We start from the raw sequence: 6,424 nt of genomic DNA on the forward strand, positions 1-6,424 counted from the left end.
AACATGCGAATGGTTTATATAGTGTGTAGGTCTATGAAAGAAAGCTCAAAATCGTGAAACAAACACATGCAAAAGTGTTCAAAGTTAGCAATATGTCAATGAAATTAACTCCACACAAATATAACCACTTCACCAATAAGTTTCCCTCATTCCCTTTTCCCACATTTCCCCTTCAGCGGGCAGTGGAGGCGCCAGGATTTTTTTCGGGGGCATTGAGGGGGCAAAATTAATTTCATGAGGGGCAAAATGAACAAATTTTGCATAAAACTGCTGAAAAAGGTGGCATTTTTCGTAATTTTGGGTTTTTACTGGGGGAAAGAGTGGGGGGCATTTGCATCCCCCCCCCCGTGGCACCGCCACTGTCGGCGGGCCTAGGCTGCCATGCCACTGTCAATCATGAAATGATTAAAAAAACACATAAATTATACAGATGCCTTGCAATATTTACCTTGGATGCATTAGAGTATTTACATATATTTAATCAATCTTTCATTTTAAATGAATGAATTAATATGAATATTATATTTTGTATGCAAGAGATTTTGAAATTATATGATAAGTAATTATAACATAACAAACTTGTATCACCTGTGTTTAATTTCATGCACCTGAGGCAACACCATCAGCCCCAGATACTTTCCAGTGGTGTACCGTGGCCGCTCCTACCCCAGGGGGGGGGCTAAAAAATGTACATTTTGCCGGCCCCCTGCACTGAGCAACTGCCCCAGGCAACTGCCCGAAAAGGTTGACCCAATTTTTTTCCAGATGGCTGCAATGGTAGGAGCAAAAATTTTGTTTCATTAAATTATAGGTGTTACATGCCCCCTTACCACTGCCTCATCACGCTGTAGTAATATCATCAACTAAATTAGTTTTTCAAACCGTCCGCCCTTTTAAAATTGTAATAATTTGCCCCCTTCTGTACCGCCTTTTTTCTTTTGCCGCCTTCATCTTCCGCCGCCCTTTTTTTTGGCGCCTTACTTTTACCCGAGGGGTTCATGCCCCAAAGCCCCCAAAATATGCCCATATATGCTTTCTGCAGAGAAGTCCACCTCTTGGGAACCAAATATTTCTGAACACTCCCTTAGTGACTTGAGAAATGCTTTGTAGCATTGACCTTGAAGACTTCCACTGTCTGTGCTTTGAATCATTTTGTTCCATTCAGCTATTCTTGTTCACAGGTCTTGTGTATATCAATTGTTCGGATCGATGCACACATACAGGGCCGGCCGGTCCACTACTCAGTGGGCCGCGCCGGCCGGTCACTCGACATCAGCTAGCGATCAGCAAGGACAAGGATACATGAACACACTGTTGTTGGCAAGATGAAAATTACAGAATTGTAAGTGATAATAATTATTTCTTTTTTACACATTATTTTATTCAATTTTAGTTCCATATTATAATAGTGCTGCAAATCTGTCCATGACAGGGTGTAGACCACACTCATTTTGTCCAAATGCAAGTTACAAAAATGTATTTTTGTCTTGCCTGATAAGGCAGGATTTTATTGGAGATTATACAGTCAGGCTGTACGTCATGCAGTGTATATATGTGGGGGTGTGTGCGTATGTGTGTAACAAATTTGGTTAAAGTTTCATCAGGGTACATGAACAGCATAGCTATGAACAGTTCGAATCAAATTGCAAGCATTTATTATCAGAATCTTCCTTCCTATACTTTTTATAGAGTTGAAGAGTCTAGTATAATCAACACTTGGACTATTCCACTTGTTGGAATTTTGTTGTTAATAATTTTTGACTAAAAATCACATATTTGACCAACAAACAAAAAAAAAAAAAAACATATTTCTGACCAACAATCACACTTTTGACCAAAAGTCACATTTTGGCCCAAAAATTGCATTTTTGACCAAAATTACATTTTCACATTTTGACCAAAAATTATATTTTTGATCAAAGGTCACATTTCCCCAAAAAATTTTTACCGGGTTTTGTAGGAGTGGGTCACATATAATTATGTATATTGGATTTTCCTATATGATACATATGTATTAATACTGGCGAGAAATATAATTGAACCTGAGTGGAAGAAGGGCCCAATGAGTTAGACCCAGCATTTTATTGCCAGCAGACTGTTCTTCCTTGTGTGTGAAAGATAGCCAAAATACACTCTCTTAAAAGTCTTCCACATACACCTAATCATAGTTTTCATGGAAGAAAGGCCCAACTCCATGGAGTTAGGCCCTTCTTCCACAAATATTGGGTTAAAGAGGAATTTTGTTCATCCATGAAATCTGCTTTTCACTACAGTAAACTTTCTTGCTAATACGCGAGTTCTACTTTTTGCAATTAATGGTGATTACCTAATTTCTGTAGCTATTTCTGGTACTTGCAGTATATTAGTGGAAGAAGGGCCCAACTCCAGCTCGTATAAAGACCTGTACCGTTGCCAACATCATATATAATTTCGAATATATATGTAATATTATATGTTCATGCATTAAAGGTCCCCTGAAGATGAAAACATTCTGTCTATCAAACTTTTCCAAATATTAAGTTTTTTCTTAATATCTCAAAAACAGTTTTGATGGAGTTGGGCCCTTCTTCCACTCAACTATTCAATTATATGATGGTTCAAAATGGTAAAGAGACTTTTTGGATACCCCAGGCCCGTACGCAGGGGGGGTGCGACCACACCTCCCCAAATTTGCAAAAGTATACATAAAGTCCCAAAATTTCTGGATCTGCGAGCGTCGCGAGCAAAAAAATCAGGTTTTTTACGCTTTTTTGGTCAAAAAAAGTCCAAATTTGGGGAAGAAAGTCCACTTTTCACAAAATTGCCCCCTTGGAAAAAGTCCACTTTTTCAAAATCAGCACCCCCCCAAAAAAATCCTGTGTACGGGCCTGGGTATACCCTGTACTTTGTTGAGCAGATATTTTAGGATTAATAGGCCTACATGGGGCATTGGATAATTCATAATTTAGAGTTTCCTACTTCTCTTTTATTTCATGTGATGTGTTTGTTGCTGCGAATGTTGCGTATCATCAGTCGAGTTATTCTGCCACTGAAAGTTGAAGAGGTAAGTTATTTAGAGAATAAACGATAGGAATTTTGATTTTGGCTATTCTCTACCGTGTGATAGACGACAGGCAGGTCCAATATTTTGAGTAGTGGATGCCGGCGCACACTACGAAATGATGAGATATATCCTGAGAACTATTTGAAAGACCTACAATATATTTGAGACCCTGTATAAAAGACCCGGATGAAGTTCGTCAAAGAGGTGGGATATCGTTTGCACTACTTACCAACTACATTGGTTTGAAAACCTAAAGATTTTTAATACACAAAATGCACTACTCGCAGGCTGAGTTCGCCTTGAAAACCATACTATGCTAATTTGTTCCCCTGTATAAAATACATAATTTCATGCCTAAGGCCTAAAAAATCGTTTGATTGGCGTAACCCGTCCGACCCTTAAAAAAGGCCCGACCCTAGAGACATGCCTTGCCGTCTAGATTTTAAAGGCCAGTGGTTAATCACTCGCTAGCATGATGTTAGGCGAGTGGAATCACTCTCTAGAATAGGCGAGCTGTTAACTTTGTAGTTGCGAGTAATGCCTTGACACTGGAGCTGCATGTATGCCATTTATTCAACAATCATAATAAAAATACTGAATTAACACCTCTTCTACTCCGCTGCTTCTTATTTTAAAAGGGCATTTCGTGCTCCACAGCCTCATCCCCCCACTTTTCTCAAAAAAAGTTGAGATTTTTATATCACTGGAAACCTCTGGCTATATAATGTTTATATACAAAATATTTCTTGCAGATTAATTCGTTTAGCAAAGATATCGTGAAATTTGAATTTCGTTCTGGGGCACCATTACGAAATTACAACGCATTGTCTATGGAGCAGTGTAATACACATAATCATGCATAACTCGCGAACGCAAAATCTGAATCAACTGAAATTTTGGGAAAAGGTTCTTTTCGTGGATATCTAATGAAAAATGACATAATTAGAGGATGCCAGGATCACGAAATACTCCTTTAAGGCATAAGTTAAATTAACTTTTGAAAAGCATTCAACTGCATGTAATTAGTGCAGGACTCCCGGGACTTTTCTTGTCATGAAATATTGGAGGACACAAACAGTTTTGACATTTCAAGTCCAAGATCATTAATACCAAACCAATATGAAACACACACTTTCATGACCGTTGGCACCCTTTCTTTTGTTCTCAGGGATTAAGGACAGTTTATTACGATAAACAAATACATTAAAAGTACTGAAACTTTACTGAGTGATCGCAGCGAGCAATGTTTAGTGTCTATGGTGAGTGGAAAAACGCTCACTACACACCGAGTTTGGGTGAGCGGTGGCGAGCAAGAGCGATCGCTCGCCTCAAACGGCAAGGCCTGTCTACAGAGACTTTTTAAAAAAAAAAATTTGAAAATAAATAAACAAACAAACAAATAAATTTTAAATTTAAAGAAAAACAGCTTTAAAAGGGCTGCTAGATATACGAAGAGCTTATAGTTACAAAATTACTTGCATCCACCTCTGGGTAAAATTGAGTTATTGGCATGGGTAAAATACATATTTTGGTTGTGGTTACCATCTTCCCTTCCGGAGAAAAGTTGTATAGCTTCGGAAATACTAAAAAAATGACATTTTGCTGAATTTGATTAAAAACTCACAATTAAAAGGAGTGTTTCGTGATCCTAGCATCTTCTTTTTACGATATTTTTCCGTAGATATCCACGAAAAAAGCTTATTCCCAAAATTTCAGTTGATTCCGATTTTGTGTTTACGAGTTATGCATGATTATTATGTGTATTACACTGCTCCATAGACAATGTGTTGTAATTTCATTCTGGTATACCAGAATGAAATTCAAATTTCACGAAATTTGCTAAACTAATTAATCTTCAAGCAAATTTTTGTACATAAACGTTATGTAGCCAGAGGTTCCCAGTGATATAAAAATGTCAACTTTTTTTGAGAAAAGTGGAGGGATGATGCTGTGGATCACGAAATGCCCTTTTAAATAAGTAAATGAGATATTTCAATATTTCTTTTCGATTTTGAAAACAATAGACAATAAAGTATAAAGTAATGCAAAAAATGGGCTCTAATTTGATTGCAAAGGTGGTTTCTAGAAAAGGGGTAAATTTATTTAGTTGCAAAAGCCCTTGAACATTCACAAAAGCCCGATGGGCAGTGGGGCACTCGCTATTCTGGCCCAGTGGTTCTTCTGGCCTTTTGGTAATGATGAAAGTGTATTACATCTTATTACATGTAGTACTTTGTGGTTTGCCTTATAGTACCAGTGGCGTACCATGGCCGCTCCTACCCCGGGAGGCTGAAGGAAATTAAATTTTGCCGCCCGAAAAGGTTGACCCAATTTTTCTTTCGGTGGTTTGAAAAAGTGAAGAGAAAAAAAAGGATTATAAGCGTTAGCTCCCTAAACGCAACACATTTTGATGTAAAGTACAATTTTTTCACATACTTTTTCAAATTTTTCCACCCTTTTTTCTTTACTAATTCTTTTTGCTGCCCCTTCTACTTCCTTCGTCCCTTCGTTTTGCTGGCCCCTGCTTTTACCCGGGGGTCTCACGCCCCCAAAATATACGCATGAGTACTGTATGCATCGTTTTCGTATCGTATTGTTTAATTTCAGAATCAAGTGGCGCAGCTATTTACAACTGCTGAATACAGCAAAAATGAAACAGGAGGCAGCGAAGGAGTAGAAGTTGTAGCAAATGAACCGTTCGACAATGAAATGGGAAAAGGCCAATTTACACTCAAAGTATACCATGCACGACAGTAAGTATACACTTATGCACTGTGTTAAATTCACTACCCCATGCGCATATTTTGGGGGCACAAGCAGGGGGTGGTAACAGGGCCGGATTTACCATAGGGCCAGATGGGCCCAGGGCCCCCAAAATTGCTCGGTGCAGTGTGCATCTTCCATTTTAGCCAAAAAACATATTTTGGGCCAAAATAGCCTACAAAATTGCAAAATTTTATGCGCTTCACGCCAGCATGGCCTGTTATATAGCAAAATTCAGCTTCAATTCGGGCTAAAATAAGTCAAAAATTGACTAGTAAAATCTAAAGACTTGGCCACTTGAGTGCACATGCCTTCCTCACGGTGCGTTTGAGGCCTCCAAATTTTGGCCTGGCCCAGGGCCCCAAAAAGGTAAATCCGCCCTGGGTGGCAAAAAAAGAAGAAGGGCTGCAGAAGAAGGGCGGCAAGAAGAATTATTAAAGGAAAAAAGGGGGGTGCAGAAGGGGCAGGAATGTAAAAAGGCTGGAAATCAAAATCTTTACAAAAGTTGTTCAAAGAAAGTATATCTTTATGGTTGCCAGCAGGGCCACTGCTCAAGGGGGCGGGGTTATTGGGGTGTGTGTAACAGACTAACATCTCTATTTTTTTTCAAAATGTACC

At 38.7% G+C, this 6,424-nt stretch overlaps 1 long non-coding RNA gene across 1 annotated transcript; it reads left to right on the forward strand.

The window, feature by feature from the left end:
• The first annotated feature begins 1,018 nt into the window (after positions 1-1,018).
• On the forward strand, positions 1,019-5,797 carry LOC140164258 (uncharacterized). Its single transcript, XR_011860510.1, has 3 exons — positions 1,019-1,342; positions 3,013-3,043; positions 5,651-5,797. It is a non-coding gene; the product is annotated as an uncharacterized lncRNA (long non-coding RNA).
• Positions 5,798-6,424: the final 627 nt, after the last annotated feature.

The sequence above is a fragment of the Amphiura filiformis genome, chromosome 11 (genome assembly GCF_039555335.1).
Source record: "Amphiura filiformis chromosome 11, Afil_fr2py, whole genome shotgun sequence".
Taxonomy (NCBI): Eukaryota; Metazoa; Echinodermata; class Ophiuroidea; order Amphilepidida; family Amphiuridae; genus Amphiura; species Amphiura filiformis.